This window comes from Haliotis cracherodii, unplaced genomic scaffold (genome assembly GCF_022045235.1).
Source record: "Haliotis cracherodii isolate W230 unplaced genomic scaffold, xgHalCrac1.p SCAF_3, whole genome shotgun sequence".
NCBI classification, from domain to species: domain Eukaryota; kingdom Metazoa; phylum Mollusca; class Gastropoda; order Lepetellida; family Haliotidae; genus Haliotis; species Haliotis cracherodii.
The window spans coordinates 37,524,426-37,543,241 of NW_027266286.1; the positions used below are offsets into that span (position 1 = coordinate 37,524,426).

The 18,816-nt window shown below is 36.3% G+C and overlaps 1 protein-coding gene across 4 annotated transcripts in view; it reads left to right on the forward strand.

The window, feature by feature from the left end:
• The window catches only part of LOC139474319 (ankyrin repeat, PH and SEC7 domain containing protein secG-like), a 129,267-nt gene that overhangs the window by 104,848 nt on the left and 5,603 nt on the right, over window positions 1-18,816 (forward strand). The window lies entirely within an intron of this gene.

Sequence of the window (18,816 nt, forward strand, 5' to 3'; positions counted from 1 at the left end):
AAATTTAACTCCCTTATCACAGAGAGAAGGACTGAAGGTCAGAGTCAAGAGCTTTTCAAAAGTGGTAGTTATGTCTGCTTCAACATCAACAGTTGCACCAACCTCAGACTTCACAAATAACAGCCTGTGTGATTGCCATTGTGTTACAGCGGTACTCTGGTCCTCTCAAAGATAAGGGAATACTTGTTTGGTAAAATGGGATTTATTTTCAATCAGCTTAGAGTGAGAACTACACGGTAGTCCGGATCTGCCCTAAAACATACATAATTTGATATAAATATCATTGGTATGGACAGTATAAAGGCACTAGATTACAAAAATACTAATAATACATTTAGATCTATAGTTCCTTACTTTTGGCATATATACATATGAACAAATTAGGGCTGGGACGGGTAACTCGGGTACCCGGGTCGGGTGGGTCCTGAGTAGGACCCGGGTACCCACAGGACAACCCGGACCCGTGGTTAGTCACGTGATATATATATATATATTGTTTGATGACAAAAATTATCTAAAACTCTATGGTTACACTATACGTCATTAATATCCCATTTCTTTCTGACAATGCACCCATTCCTTCTGACTTTTATATAAAGATAAAACTTTATGCAATAAACTTCAGTGTACGCATGACCGGATCGTCTTACACGTGTATCTAAATACCTTTAGACAGGGCTACGGTCAAACTTTTCCAAATTGGACAGTTTGTACCTATCTCTTAATATCTACAGTGGTTACCCGGGTAGGGTCGGGTAATAGGGTGGTGGGTACCCGGGTAGTAAATTTGGACCCGTCCCAGCCCTAGAACAAATCCTTCCAGATAAAACAAATTACACTCTATATATAGTTAATCATGCATAATTAATAAAACATAAATAGCATACCTCGTCTCAGGGACACAGGCTGGAACCTCTCTTATAGAGACGTGCAGTGAAAAGCCCTGCACAAATAAGTATGCTACATATAAATATATTACATAGCCACAGTTACACTAGCATGCATGGAATACAAGCATTATAAATTCTACAAAATACTCTACATATATACATGATACATATACATATATCACTTCTAACCAGTTTATATCTATTTTATAAAATGTACACTTGGCTATTACCTCAGTCAAATACACAGTTAAGCTGAATTAAGAATACATTACAATGTCATAATACAATGCTAGCTAAAATACTATATACAACAACAATGCTTAAAATACATAGTAACCTAAGCTTCCATATAAATAAAGTAATAATTAAATGAACTTACCCTATATGATTCAGTGTAGAGAACGTGCTGAGAAATATGTGCTGACTGACCAGTAGAATTTGTTATCAGGGTATCCACATGATTGCAGAGAACATGCAAAAAGCTTGATAACAAAGAGCTCCTAATCACAGGCCAAGCCTGTGACTGACCCAGTGACAATAGCCATGAACCTAAGAACGAAATGGTTGAACTACCCATGCTTACCTGTGAATTAGTAGATTTGTGCAAGTGCTGAAGTTAACACAAGTATTTAGGAAAATAAATGTTAAATATTTAGGTTAGCTTATTAATTTAATTCATGTTTGGTTGCTATAATGATACTTTAAAATCTAACAATATTCTATTTACAAGCATACTGCTACAATTGTTGCAGGTTTTCATGCCATGTGCTTTCTCAAACATCAACACATCTCCCCACTTTATGGGTGAACTATGGTGGAAGCAAATCCTTTATAGCAACATAGAAATGAAAGGCTTCTCAAAGCTCTGTTTGAATCGATGTCATCTGCCAAGCTCACCTGTCCTGGAAGACGGCATTTCTTCCTGATCTGGCCTCTGCAGGCTTTCTTTCTTTTGAGATCCATTCCCAGGGATATACAGCTCTTACACATACTTTAGGTTTGTCATCTGTATCTTTGTCAACAGGGCAACACAAAGCACAAAGAAGTGGCCCTTTAGTGCCATGGTCACCAGTTGAGATACCATGATTACTTCAGATCTTGTTCCACCGTCCATTCATCCAGTGACCCGGTCAGATGGAATTGGCACCACTGAATCAATATCTCTGTCCTGTTCAGGCTCTCTGATTCTACTGCACAACTGCACCGGAGATTCAGCAATTGCCTCTCTATTTCATGTAAAAGCCAAAGGCATGTGGTAGCTCAAAACTACAATATCTGACAGTTAGAGGCACATGGAATTGGCAACTCCACTTTGGTTCTTTCATAGCTCATGCAATCAGGCAGGTGATCAAAGTCAGAGTGTCATGAGCTTGTGTGTCATGGTCTGGAAGGTCACATGGGGTCAAGGCAGCAAAGGATTGATTGATGATGTCACAATTATGGAATTTGATGCTAATATAACAGTGTTCTATGGAAGTTTACCACATACAGTCAAACCTCATTATCTTGAACCCCATTATCTCAAACATACCAATATTTCAAACCCTATTCTCCTTTCCAAACCACCTTACTAAATTTTGTTCATGCCATGTCAATATATAATCGGCATTAGTCCAGACTAGTACAAGCAGCCACACACACACGTGCATGCACATTGCTTAATAAGTGCAGCAATCTTGAACATGACATTAAACCCTATTTCAACTCACCACCTCACCTAATACAACCGACAAAGTTTGGGTCAAACCAGTGCAGGATATTGTCTATATCTGTGCCAGATTTAAACTCAAAAGGGGAATTATCTGTAGCCCAGAAAAATCAGATCTCAAATTTCAGGGAAGATTGCAATTTCAGACCAGACAAGCATGGATGAACTCTAGAAGGTCAACCTCAGACTTTGTTGATTTCAGTAGAAGGCATTATCCTGGAATTTTTTGCCTATGAGAGAAAAATCTCCCCTGGTCAAGAAGCAATGAGATTTTTTTTGGTGTGATGAAATTTGGCTAATTCTCAGAAATACTTACTCTTCAAATCGTTGAAACTGTATTTGAGTTTCATTATTTGTGACTTGAATTATGATGCATTAGATTGTAATTGAATATATTCAAAGTGATAAGACATAAAATAGCGACTGTTGTCAATGGTGTTACTGTTAGCTGGCCAAAAATATATTATTTACATTTGAAAATGATACGGTTTTAAACAATGTGCTTTCATCAATTTTCATCTGTAGTGTGTACCATACCATATCGAAGGAAGTATTGTTGCATTTTCAATTAATTATTAGTGATAGTTAGTCATATGTTCATTATACAATGAATATTGTTTCAGGTTGACTCTTTTTGTTTAATTAGCAACAGTTATTTATTCCCCAGAGAAGCCAGCGTGTTTGCCATTGGCAGCAGCCAGAAAATGTTGAAAAGTTGAAAATTCTATCATGATATTAATGAGTTACATTTGAATTACTCTTAATACAACTTGCTGTTTGGTCACTAGAAATTGTTCAAAATTTGGATAGACTGCATTTGGTGAACGAATAAACTATCGTGTAAATTTTATTGAATTTCAGGGTACGGTAGATAATTTTATTCCAGCAATGTGACATTTTCGGGTTTTTTGTTGGTGGAAAGCAGATGAAGGTTTCCTCACAACTGGTTACACATGTAATAAAAACATTTATCGCAAATCAGATGATGGGTCGGTCGTGTTACCGGAAACACAACCATGTTTTGGGTGGGCCTTAGACTCAGTCAGCTGCAGGATGCCCGCCATGGCATATTCCAAGGGGAAACGCAACATCTTCGCAGATGCCAAGGGAGGATAGCTGCTATTCCACTGGATAAGAACAGTATGGGACAGTCCTCACCTCGATCTATTTGCCACTTGTCTCAACAAAATACCAGGGTATGTCAGTCCCATACCAGATAGATGCATAATCAGTGGATTGGACAGATCTCAAGACCTCGGAGACCATCTTCTTCAGCCATTTACGATAACAGATTCGAAAAGTTCTGTCAGTGGCGAAGAATTGCAGTCTAGACCTACAACCATACCTATGGTAGCGGATTTATTTGGTGTATCTCTGCCAGGATAGCAATTCTGTCATGGCACCGTTGAAGGGTACAGGTCTATATTAACTTCAGTTCTCCTACACAACAGACTATTGATAGTAAATGACCCAGTTCTGAATAGACTTCTGAAATCTTTTGTGATCAGGAAGGCAGAATTCTTGCTAGCAATTGCCACAGCAGCATGCTCTAGTGCATTATCCTTTGTAACAATCTACAAAAGAGTGATTTAGTTTGGCATGAAACTAACACATGCCATGCTTAGTGATGGTCCGAACTTCTCGTGCAGCATGACCACCAGCGTAACACTTACCCACTTTTCGACTTTGTTGTGTGGAGTCAACGTAAACATAAACAGGGAACTGTTATTGTTATCCGGGGACGTTGAACGTAATCCAGGGCCGCTAACATTGGATTAGATAATGGACGATTTGAAATCCTTAAAATGTGATTTAGAAACCGAACTATCCGACATGAAACAAGAACTTAAAGGCGCTCATAGTAGCATCGACTGTTTAACGGAGGAGATTCGCACGATCAAACACATGTCAGCGTTGTCGGACAAGGTTACAGACATAGAGGTGTGTGCAGAAGAATCGGAGGCAACTGTTAATTCTTTTGAAGAAGAGTTAGACAAGTTAGAAATTAACAGTCGGCGTGATAACTTGATATTTTACGATATCAACAAGGAAACAGAAGAAAATTTTTTAAGGCAAAGTATCTATTGCTCGACATTATTAAACAATGTTATGCCAGAAGCCAAATTGACGCCCAAGGACTTACATCGCGCGCACAGATTAGGCAAAAGTGTTGCCGGAAAGAATAGACCAATCATTGTTATGTTCTTTCTTTTTGAGGACCAAGTTTCAATCAGAGGGGCACGTGATGAATTCAAGACAAAGAGTGACCTAACCAAAAGACAAAGAGAGAAACTGGCATCTTTAAGGCAACAGGGTCAAAGGGGCTACTACGTAAATGGTAAACTCTACATCGACGAGCTCTATGAGCCTCCAATGGGGAGTCTCCATAGTGGTGTGGAGACCAGGAGCAAGTCTATACGGGGTTCAAGGATATCGGGGGGGCGCTAGTGAGGCTCTAGGATTGCAGGGCGCTCCACATAGATAGGGTCTCGGCCGGGCCACAAGTGAGCGTGAATATGTCACCCCTGTAAATAAACAATCAAAAACTCACATTTAGTATGGATTTGGGAATGTTGAAGGACTTGTGTCACTCTTAGATGATTCTGACTGAATGCAATATGTTAAATCATACGATGTGACTGGTTTGATGGAAACATGGTTACATGACTTTGACTTGATTCATTATTTTGAAAACTTTGTAATTCACAGACAAAGTTAATACGGGCAGATATGCCGGAGGAATTACTGTTTTAGTTAGAATGGAAATAAGTAGTTTTGTTTCACATTTACATTCTTTAGTCAGTTTAGTCATGATTTATTTTGTCATAATCGTGACATGTTGTATGGATGTACATATATACCACCACAATATTCCAGATATTATGACAACAAACTTGAAAAAAATGGTATTATTGAATTAGAAGAGTTACTTTTAGACCAAGCTATTAAGTTTAGATATGATCCTATATTATTGATAGGAGGTGATCTTAATGCCAGAACAGGTAATCTACAGGAAGTGTTTCCTTCTCTAGCAGATAGTACAGAGCGAGATGATGTAGATAAGACAGAGATGGATGAAAGGATATCTGAGGATAACGTCATAAATACTTTTGGAAAATCTTTAATTGATCTCTGCATATCCCTCAGTATTTATATTCTCCATGGGAGACATGGCACTGAGCCTAAGACCAGTAGTTTTACATTTATTGGGAGTTGCGGGTGTAGTTTAGTTGATTATTTCTTAACATCTATTGAAAATAATGATTATGTAAAAGAATGTAATGTTGAAAATAGGACCGAATCTAGTCATCTACCAATATCATTAGTTATGAAAACAATATGATCATTTGATGAGAATTCGACCAGTTATATGGAAAAAAATATATGGAGTGATGATAAAGCAGGGGAGTTTGCTTTGAATATATCATCTAACGAATCTCTTAACCAAATAGAATATACTCAATCTATCATACAACATAATGTTAACGAATCAATTGAAATTTTTACAAATGTAATTAGTAAAACAAGTAGTTGTTTCCGAAAAACTGTTAAACGTCGAAACGATATAAGCCGTAAATCGTGGTTTGATAACGAGTGCAGAAAGGGAAGAAAGAAGAGAGACGTGCGCTTAGAAAACTACGTTGCCAAAGAACAACTGTTAACTTTAGAAACTATAGATCAGTAAGAAATAAGAATAAGGCTATACGGAGAGAAAAACACATCACATTTAGAAAACAGACTGTAAGTTATCTAGATAATTTAGTAAAACAAGAAGGAAAACATTTTTGGCGAAAAATTAGATGTCGTTGGTATCAACATACTCCATGTAATATAAATATAACGGATTGGTTTGATCATTTTTCAACACTGCATAGTGACCATACAGAGATTGATTGTGATATTAACATCTGTATGTCAAACAAATAGGAAATGAATTTTGATGATGATTATAAAAGGGAAATAAGCAACGATGAACTTGTAAAAGCTATCAGCAATCTTAAAAATAGGAAAGCTCCAGGTTCAGATAAAATTTAAGGGGAATATGTGAAATCAGGACAATGTTACTTTATTCCTTATATCCTTGAGTTATTTAGTTATCTCTTTAAAAATGGTCGTTTTCCGGATCCGTGGAACATAGGTGTAATTCTTCCTCTGCATAAGAGTGGTGACAAATGCTCTAATCGACAAGCATTGTCTAAACATTAAGGTAGATTCTACGTTGCTTTCGTAAATTTTAAAAAAGCGTTTGATTCCGTAGATACAAAATATCTCTTATAACATATAAGTCTAAAAGGAAATATGTTTAATGCTATTAAATCTGTGTATGTAAAGGTTAGAAATAACGTAAAGTCTAATGGAAAATTTTCAGATGTATTTGAATCTCACAAGGGTGTGTTTTAAGCCCTTTATTATTTTCTCTGTATATAAATGAGCTCATTCATACTTTAGACAATGAAAACATTAGAGGTGTACAACGTTTTCCTGAATACATGTATATAGAATTGTTGAAACTTTTATTTGCAGATGATATTGTATTGTTTTCAGATACGATTTCAGGTTTACAAAACCAATTAAATACTCTCACTACGTATTGTAACAAATGGAAATTGACAGTTAATTGAGACAAAACTAAAATAGTGCTATTTAGAAAATATGGAATTTTGAAAAAAAACGAACGATGGACTTTTAATAGCCAAATAGTAAAACACTATAAATATTTGGGTGTTATGTTTTACTTAAATATGAATATGATAAAAACAGTGAAATACACATGCCATAAAGGTAAATTAGCACTTTATGAAATTTTAAGATCATTAGATGAACTTGGGTGCTTGTCTTATGACATATTCTTTAGAATATTTGATGTAAAGATTAAGCCTATTTTATTATACGGTGCAGATATTTGGAGCACCAATACATTTGATTCACTTGAAAAAAATCAAAATTATGCATGTAAAAGATTACTTGGTTTACCGTCACAAGCTCCAAATGCTATGGCTGTGGGAGAATGTGGTAGATATCCTTTATATGTTGATTCATTTGTGCAATGTATAAAATATTGGCTTAGATTAATACACATGTCAGATGATAGAATACCCAAAAAGTCGTATAGTATGTTAAAACACTTAGATGAATGTGATAGGAGAAATTGGGTAACAAATGTTAGAGAATCTTTATGTTTGATTGGTCTTGGAGAAGTCTGGTTCTTTCAAGGAGTTGGTAATATTGATTATTTAATGAGTATGATTAAACTTAGATTAAGACATATTTCTTTTGAAGAGTGGCAATCAAAATTAAGAGAAAGTACAAGATTCGATAGTTACAGTAAATACAAATTTTCATTAAATTCTGAACCATATGTGTATTGCAAAAAATATTTAATGCATAGAAGATACTTAGCACTTTTAAGAACTGGAGGTGCAAAAATTTACATAAATGTTGGAAGATGGAAAAATATTGAAAAAAAGTAAAAGAATCTGTCAGAATTGTAATTTAAATGAGTTAGAGGATGAAATGCACATCCAAATGTTTTGTTAATGTATTGAATGATTATGATCCAGCTATAGTTGAAAACTTGCTAAAATTCTGTAAAGCTTCACTTGTGAGGAGAGCTTGCTGTCATTAATTACTGTACACTCTGTTATCATTGAATATATAAGTATGATAAACCGCCATCACCCTTGATGTATAATTTGTATTTTTGTATACTTTGTATATGGGCCTGAGGCCTCAAGTTCAAATAAAAAGATTGATATTGATAAACTTTTCAAGTCTGATACATGTGAAGGATTGGAGCTCCATAACCATTAGAACATTACCAGTGTTTGTGGCCAAGAACCAGTCCTCAGCTCTCTGAAGGTTAGTTTCACAGACATGACACAATTACGGCACTCAGTACAGACATGGAACCACAAGATCATCATTCCTGTCTTGTTCGTGTGCTTCATTATTACTTGACAGTGACCAAGTCACATAGGAGGCATAGAGATTACAACATGAGTGTCTGTCAGATACCATTTATCTTACGAGTTAAATAAATGGTATCTGACAGGCATGAGTGCAGTAATCTGTTTCTTGCACACCCTAAAATCGCACCTTTTAGCATTGAATCGATGCATTTTGTTTATGCTCATGATTGCAGTGGCGCATTAATACATAACACAACGGTCATGAGTGACGACATTCGATGACTGCTCACTACTCATTTATAATGCAAGCCTACCCCTAAAACCTTAAAAAGATTCTGCCATATCTGTGGATTATGATGATAATGCAAACTAGATAAGATCTAAGAACTCGCTGGATGCTGAGTTTAAAATTTTCACCTAAAAAAAATTACCGATTTTTTGTACAACAATGTTTACTTCCATTAGACATCACTACCGGTGACTGCTTTTACAAAATGGTGTGTTCACTGAAAACAGTATGCAGGATTTTTTAGAGGAGGATTAATATTGTTTGAGGGATGGTATACTCATAATTCTGTATTTGGAATTTATTTGATTCTGATTGGACAATCAGAGGCTATTAAATCACAATAAACCCCCTCTGATTGAAACAGCTGGTTTGGCTCTTCATAGAATAGCACTTTTTTCAGTCTCTGTCGGTAGGCATTTTTAAATAATTATATCTACAATTACAGGTTACAAAATGCACAGATGCGGTTACTACAATATTCAAAGGATGTGTGGCAATACATTTTGTGCAGAAAACACGATAGAAATCTACAAAGGGAATGTGTTTACGTTTTGGAGACAACAGAGAGCTTGGAATTTTGGCGCTTTTCTACATACGACTGTGACGTCATATCTTTTGCGTCACAATGGGAAATATGCCGTCATAATGGTGATATCCGATGCAGAGCGAAAGCCTTGCAAAGCTTGCTTTGTTTTCTTTAGGGATGCCCACCTCATGTTAGCTTTTCAAGTTGCTGTGCTTATATGCTTTCAATGCCTGTCATATGTTCGAGTGAAGTATTGCGGTGTAAACAAACTACTTGAGTATATACAGCGCCATATTTTGTTCGGTGATTCCGTAATTCTGATCGATAACCCACTCAAAACACTGGACTCAACCCATGCCACTTCATTCAGTTTATTTGCTAACACCAAAGAGTTCGCGTTTTATTTAGTCATGGTAGAATGGAGATAAACATACTGTGTTTTCAATGTAGAGCTGGGTTACCTGTAGATTTAACCGCGCTAAATTTAACATTTGAAACCTCACGCTGCTTGTTCGGTTCCAAATTCAATTTAGCGAAGTTAAATCTACAGGTTACCTAGCTCTACATTGAAAACACAGTATGTTTATGTGTCATGTAGTTAATCAGAAACAATCAGACAATCTGCGTAGTTTTTTGTTTTTATGTTTTCCAACGTAACCAAGAAAATTAGTCAGAAATCCAGATAACTACCGTAGTCGTTGTGCATGACTTTGCGTCAGTCATGGTGTCACACAGGAAGGAAACTTTTACAATTTCTGTTAATTTACCTGATCATCGTTAAGTATATATTATTAATTCCATAATTCATGCTACGATTCTCTTCGCACAAATATTCTCATCAGCTCATTTATGCCACAATTAGGCGAATGGATCTCTTAAAATGGAGAAAATACTTCACAGTGTAAGATCTGAATTTTGCTTTGTTTACATGTCAACAGTACAGTTTTCCGAGCACAGTGGTCGTTTCCAAACCAAATTTATTTCGCTTGATGTCATCTCGATAATTTGTATTGGTGACAAAGACCATTTGTCATTTGATTCTAAAATGTATGAGGAATTCAGCGATGCATGTATTGCAGCTGGGTTTGAAATGTACGTGGTCTTGTAAACACTATCCAATATGGCCAAAGGTACACTTCAGCTTTAACTTTCGTGTTTGCGTATTTTCCAAAACATTCTAAATGATTCGATGTTCATTGGCGACATTTCAGAATTATCATTGTTGATTTGATAAACGACAGATCACTAATATGTTATATTTGGAATTCAAACCTTCAACTAAATTTCTGATATTTAGATTTCTAAACACACTGTAAATAACGCCATGAATGGTGATTTAGTAATGTATAAAAAATGGTGAGATTTTTTATGTACCTAATTTTCAGAGGTCACTCACTAGTTTTGCTTTGCCTAAAATGACAGTGGATGGTATCACAGAAGAAGGAATTTCACACAGAATTCCAAACTATTAGTGGGCGTGATGTATTTTGAATTTTAGTTGACTTCGAAGTGAGGGATTAAGAGGAGAGACATATATATATATATCTTCGGATCATATGTTTTAGGACATCATACTTTTTGGACAGCCATGTTTATCGCGAAGAGACGTTGTAAATACTCAGATGATAGCTTGATGTTTAGATTAAGCTGTCTTTGATAAGTGAATGAGATGTTTTATGGTTGTTCTTGTGATAAGTGAATGTTTCTTATGTGTCTATATATTGTGGCATCCAGGGGGGTGTTAACACTCTACAACAATACTAGGTGAACATTCGACTGAACCACTAGCAACTTATCAATGACTTATGATCAGGAAAGAAGTCCGTCTTAATCTGACCATCACCATGGAGTATTACGCGCCTGGAATTTTGTTACATATGTTACCTCAAATGCGTTTCTCACCCACAGGTGTGTAAGAAACAGAAAGCAACATTTCATCTCCTGTAGAAAAGTCGCTGACAAAGTCATTACTAAGGCCACTGTAGCCGGATGATTTCAGGTAGTTATCAGCATGCAAGGTTGACAACTCCCATTTTCAGATCTTTGACAGCTCATGAGATCAGAGGTCTGTCTACCATCTTGGAAATGCAACACAGATATTTTGGGCCATAAAAGCAAAATTAGTGGACCAAGAGGTGCAAAATAAAGGTTTAATGTGTTACAGTGTCAGTGACAAATGTCCCGGGACAGCCAAGGTCAGGACAACCAAAAGTAACAACCCCTGCCCAGGATCGCTACATTTGACTGCACCATCTGTGTGAAAGGACGACCTCAGCCACCTCAACCGCATCCCAAATACCCGGACTGTGCAGAATCTCTGACAAGATGGAAACTGTTTTAGAGCAGCAGGTCTACGCACAAGACGTCCTGTTCGACGCATCAGATTGAGTCGACAACATCATCAACAGCGACTGCATTGGTGTCATCAACACAGGGTATGACCTCAACTGCGATGGAGAGATGTCTGGTTCAGCAATAAATCAAGGTTTCTTCTCTGTCGAGGGGATGGGAGAGGTCTACAGACGTCGGGGAGAACGTTGCACTGAAAAACTGCGTACAGGAAGTGGACAGGTTTGGTGGGGGTAGTGTTATGTTATGTCCGGCTATCTCCCATGGCAGGACAGGCTTGGTCCATATCCATGGCAATCTTACGGTTCAACAATACATCAACAAAGTTCTCCTACCACACATCCTCCCAATTGCAGCCAACAGCAACGTTGTATCGCATACAGCACGTATTCATGTATTTTGGGGAGAGATTTTAACTCCAGAACAGGGACAGAACTGACTTTGTGGAAGACAACATTTTGGATTATCTTGAAGGACTTGATAACTTGTCTTGGGATTTTTTGATAGACCATTTTGATTTGGAGAGATACTCTGCTAATACTATTTTGAATAAGTTTGGTAAATGTTTGTTGAACCTATGCTCTGTCTTAAATATTCATATTATGAATGGTCGCTGTGGCAGTGACGCTGGTATTGGGGACTATACATTCATTAGTAGTACAGGGGCAAGCGTAAATGACTATATTATCTCCACCTTACATATGTTTGAACTCTGTAAAACATTTGACATAGACACACGTTATGAGTCACAACATTTTCCATTAACAATGGCTTTACGTACGTGTACGCTTCACTCAGACATCGAGTGTTATGATGATATCAGTTATGCAAGTACATTTAGATTTAAGTGGAGAAATGATAAAGAAGAAATATTTCTTTGTAACTTAGCTTCAGACAAGTTTGTATCACTGGCTGAAAAAGCAGTTGATGCCGTATTCACAAATATTGATAAAAGTATCGAGTTTATTAGAGAGGCACTCTTCTATGCTGGGAAGGAAATGAAGAAAGGAGTTCACATGGATAAGAAAACACAACAATGGTTTGATTGGGAATGTCAGTTACTACAAAAAGAGACATGCACATGCCTCAACAAATGCAGAAGAGATAAAAATTTACTGTTGTTAATGGAATATACAAGAATTAGAAATCTTTACAAAACCACGTGTAGGGAAAAGAAAAAACTATTTGGAAGATAACATTAAGTCGTCGAAAGAATTTTGGACAACCCTCTGAAAGCTAAATCTACATTATGAGGTTAAAAATAATATTGAAATTGATAAATGGCATGAGTATTTCAAAAATATATTTAGTGGTAATGGTGTTAGGGATGGTACCTTCTTTGAATTATCTGATCAGGAAACATGTGACAATGACATAACTTCTACAATTCTTGACTCGCAATTACAAGAGAGGAAGTTTTCCGGCATAGATGGTTTAATTCCAGAGTTTTTTAAACATTCTGTTAATATTCTACTCCCATACCTTGAATTACTGTTTAATATGATTTTAGAAACGTCTTATTTCCCAAAAGAGTGGACTATCGGTGTGATTGTTCCACTACATAAATCAGGATCACGTACCGATACAAACAATTATTGAGGAATTACCCTTCTGAGTATTTTTAGCAAAATAATTGTTTCTGTTATCAATAAAAGGCTCACCTTTTGGTCAGATTCATGATATAAAATTCGGATGAACTAGCTGGTTTTAGACAAGGGTACTCAACCACGGATGATATTTTCGTACTTAATGCGATTATTCACAAATACATGCAGAGAAAAGGTGGAAAATTTTATGCAATTTTTGTAGATTTAAAAAAAGCGTTTGATTCTTTAAACAGGAATATAATGTGGTCATTGTTTCTTTCAAATGGTGTGAGTAATAAAATGGGTAAATTATTATGCAATATTTATCAAAATGGAAAGTCATGTGTTAAAAATTGGGGAATATACTCTGATGTCTTCACATGTAACATTGGTGTATGCCAAGGCTGTGTTCTTAGCCCTTTCCTGTTCCGTTTTTTTCATCAATGAACTGGCTGCACAAGTTAAGGATAATTGTACGGATGGAATACAGCTGCATCCAGATATTGTTAAGATATTTCTGTTGCTTTTTGCTGATGATATAGTCCTGTTCTCTAGTAGGATAAAAGATTTACAGAATTTGATAGATCAACTGGAGCTGTACTGTTCTAATTGTAAACTCCAAGTGAACACTGAGAAAAGGAAAGTGTTAGTTTTTAGAAAGGGAAATAAACTATCAAGTAGGGAAAAATGGTTCTTCAACTCACAACCGTTACAAATTGTCACTTCTTATAAATATCTAGGGGTAACCTTCACAGACAGATTATTGTGGAATTACCACACCAGTAATGCAGCAATGCAGGCCAAAAAGATACTTATGGGAATCTTACATAGTTTAAAAACTTTCACTGATCTTTCATATCAAACCTTTTTTAAAATATTTGATACAAAAATTTCTCCAATTCTTTTATATGGAGCAGAGGTCTGAGGGCATACTGAATACAGAACTATTGAACTGGTCCATCTATATGCTTGTAAACGATTCCTTGGCGTAAAAAACTCAACATCGAGTGTTATGGTCTATGGTGAATGTGGACGTGTACCACTTTACATATTTCAACATATTAGAATTCTCAAGTATTGGTTCAAGATTCTTAAAATGCCTATTGAGAGACTACCTAGAAAATGTTACAATATGATGTTATTGTATGAAAAACATGGAATCTGCAATTGGGTATATGATGTAAAGTCGTTATTAAATGATTGCGGCTATGGGTATGTTTGGAATAATCAATGTGTTCCAAACAATCCAGATTCATTTCTAGTATCTTTACGCCAAAGACTTTAGGATATATACTTAATATATAAAATGGGCATCGCATGTTTTAATTTCAGAAAAATGCAATTATTACAAGCTTAATAAGACAACAATTTCCCCAGAATACTATTTGTTTGACATCAACTTTAAAAGGTTTAGAATAAGTGAGCACAATTTAGATGCAGCTCTCATAGACTTAGGATCGAAGTAGGCAGGCATAGAAACATAGCCAGAGAATTGAGAATATGTGAGCTATGTGGTTTAAATGTGATTGAAGATGCGTTTCATTTTCTGTTAGTTTGTCCAAAATACGACCACCTTAGAAGAAAATATATTGATCTGCCTTGCTATGTACATCCCACTCTACAAAAATTGAAACGATCATGTCAACAACCGTTAAAGATACTCTAAAAAATCTATCAATGTTCATTTATCACGCCATGTTAATTAGAATATGACCTGTTAAACGGATCTGTAACATCTCCTGAAAACAGGAATGTACTATGGGCCCGAGGCCTTTCAGTATGGAATAAAACTTATCCCATCCCATCCCATCCTACAGGGCATTTATAGTCTATGCCATGTAGTGGCAGCATAGTCAATCTTGACACAATAGTTATCTCCGTGTTAGGAAAGATTGGGGAGACCGAGAACTTTCTGTGGCAGCATCCTTGGAAGGTAGGTTTACCGTTTGTCAGACAGTTAGCTCCCTTGGGGAGTGGTTGCATTTTGCTTTGTCTCTTGTAAAAATTTGAAAAATATTGAGATCGGAGCCTAGGCCAACCGAATCAAGCACTTTTGGACAAAATGGGGGCCTCTACAGATGACTGGAGAGCCAGGATCGGATGTTTTGTACCGCCCCGAGGACACCGGCAGATTGAGAATCAAACCCTATTCGAGGACATCGATATGGACAGCCAGGACTGACATGGCCTATCGACTACTCTTGTGCACAGTACTTCTTCTCTCAATATATACCTCAGGTATGATCATCGAAGATAAGATGAAGTATACATATATTGACAAATCCACCACACAGTATCATGGATGTGAACTTTTGTCCCACTGATTGTAACACATTGTCTTTGTTAACATATCAAATTCCGGACCGAGGTGGGGTGTGACTGTTTTGTCCTTGTGTGTCATTGCTAATACACCTGTCAGGTGACAGGTACCTTATTGTCTTCAACAGTAGGACGGCAAATGGTTTATCAATTTAGTATCATGCTTGAAAGTCACTGAAAGAGACGTCAGAAGCGGTAATGACATCATCATGACCAGAAGTGACATTAAGGAACCGGAAGTGATGTCACATCAACAAGATGTGACAACATCAGAACTGAGAGTAATGAGAGAACCAAATGACATCATAGATGTCTTGGTCTAGAAAGACATTAAATGACATCACAAAATGGGATTTTAATCCCAAATAAAATGGTAGTTCTAGAGAGGTTTACAACATATTTGATTATGCTCTTTACATTATTTCTGATTTGGAGGCAAAAAACAACAGGAATTGAGTTGTATGAGGAACCATTGTGACTAAGAAAATACCCCTAATTAAGATTGACTATTAAGGGTTTAACTAGTTGTCAGAGCCCACCAGTCGATCCTTCTTGTACATACTGGCAATGATATAATAGAGGTGGGTATTTGCAAATATTATCAAACAATAGTTGTCATTGTTAATAGTTCAAAGAATACTACCTCGATTTAAGCATGAGTAATCCTACCCACCTCCTCAATAATCTGAATGTAGGTTGCTGATGTTGGAAAAAAGTGAAGACTTCCTGGCTGTGCATTTGCAGAGGTTTAGCAAGTGAGATATACTATAAGTATCACAAATGGTTATGATAATTGACAGTGAAGAGGAATTCTGTTGAAAATTTGAAGATTTTATAGTGTGATACAGCCAAAATATAGGATTTCTGGCAATGATGTAATTGGTAGTATTCTTTGAAATTTTAACAATGATAATTTTGTTTGATGTTTGAGCATTGGTTTGCTTCATCCTGCATGCACTGCCTTTAGATTTTTATCTGGTTCATCCTCCCTTTCAGCCTATCTGTGGGATTCAGGGAACATAAGTAAGGAGGTGGTGTTAATGCTATAGTTTAAACAAAATAGTATAATTTTGTGTAACTATTAGCAATACCACCTTTTCAGTCTGTCATACAGAACCTGAAACAAACGTATCCAAGACTATGCAAGTCTATAATAGATGGCAAGTCTAGATTATTGTAGATTATTGTATCCGTCACGGGACTTCTTTTTATTATATTTTATTTAGTCAATTCAACAACTATGTTTTTCTGTTAATTAATTTCAGAGACTATATGTTAGTCTACTACCTCTTTACTTGTAGATTTTGTCCCTCCGGACTCCCCACTTTCAGATGACCTCTGAGGAAATATAAGTATCTGACAAGTGAATGACTGTTACAAATTGTTATGCTGTTTGTGGTTCTTGCATCACTGACAATTTAATGTGGACGAGGATCAAGAATTGCTGACAAGAATTTTTAACAGGAAGTAAGGCAATTAATCAAAGAAGTGGTATTGATAACAGTTACTCAACATGTTACTATTTTGTCTGAATCAGTTGTATTTATTTATACAATATGTCTCAACTGTAATCAGCTGCCCCTTGAAACTGGACTGATTTAAGGTTTGTTAGAATCTGACTGCTACCTCCGCTGCAAGTGATTTAAGGCCTACTACCGGGTACACAAAGATTGTAAACATTAGACATTATGCTCAAATGTACTTCTGTTGGGTCTGAAGAGGTTGTCTTGAATAAGGCCAAAGTCTGGAAGTAATGTTTTCAGACTGGAAGTATATGACATGATAATATTTTGGGAGCTTTAAGGAAATTATAGTGAAGAGGCTGCTCCTATTTTTGCAAATAGTTGCAAACAGTTTTATTCTTGACGTTCAAATTATTCATAGTTTTTAACTCACTTGATCTAAAAGTTGAAGTGTACTTATGGCATGGCATGTTGTTTATTGTCAAAACCTATGAATCTGAAACTTTGCAATGGCGTACGTAAATAGTTCTTATCTAGTTTTATTGTTTTGAAACCTCGTGGTGTATGAAGCTGAATGTTGTGTTGATCATCCCATCAATGCAGTCTCCAAAGAGTGCTCTGAGATTTCTGATCCCATTTTAACCATAGCTACAATGGGAGCCATATTGTGAATGTCACTATTTTGAATTCAACACAACTTCAATGTTTGCTGATCTTTGTGTACTCTTCATCCTCTACCAGTATCACCATCAATGTACATAACAAGTATCGCCATCAATGTACATACCCGTATCACCATCAGTGTACATAACCAATATCACCATCAAAGTACAGACCCGTATCACCATCAATGTACATAACCAGTATCACCATCAATGTACATAACCAGTATCACCATCAATGTACATAGCCAGTAACACCATCAATGTACATAACAAGTATCACCATCAATGTCCATAACCAGTATCACCATCAACGTACATAGCCAGTATCACCATCAATGTACATAACCAGTATCACCATCAATGTACATAACCAGTATCACCATCAATGTACATAACAAGTATCACCATCAATGTACATAACAAGTATCACCATCAATGTACATAACCAGTATCACCATCAATGTACATAACAAGTATCGCCATCAATGTACATAACCAGTAACACCATCAATGTACATAACAAGTATCGCCATCAATGTACATAACCAGTAACACCATCAATGTACACACCAGTATCACCATCAATGTACATAACAAGTATCGCCATCAATGTACATAACCCGTATCACCATCAATGTACATAACCAGTATCACCATTAATGTACATAACCAGTAACACCATCAATGTACACACCAGTATCACCATCAACGTACATAACCAGTATCACAATCAATGTACATAACAAGTATCACCATCAATGTACATAACCAGTATCACAATCAATGTACATACCCATGTCACCATCAATGTACATACCAGTATCACCATCAGTGTACATACCCGTATCACCATCAATGTACATAGCCAGTATCACCATCAGTGTACATATCCGTATCACCATCAATGGTACATAGCCAGTATCACCATCAGTGTACATACCCGTATCACCATCAATGTACATAACCAGTATCACCATCAATTTACATACCCGTATCACCATAATGTCATGTACATGCAGTGATGATGTATGGAAACTACTGTTATTTTGTTTTGTATATTCTTTTTAACACTTACATTGATCTGATATTATATAATATTCCAGAAATATTTC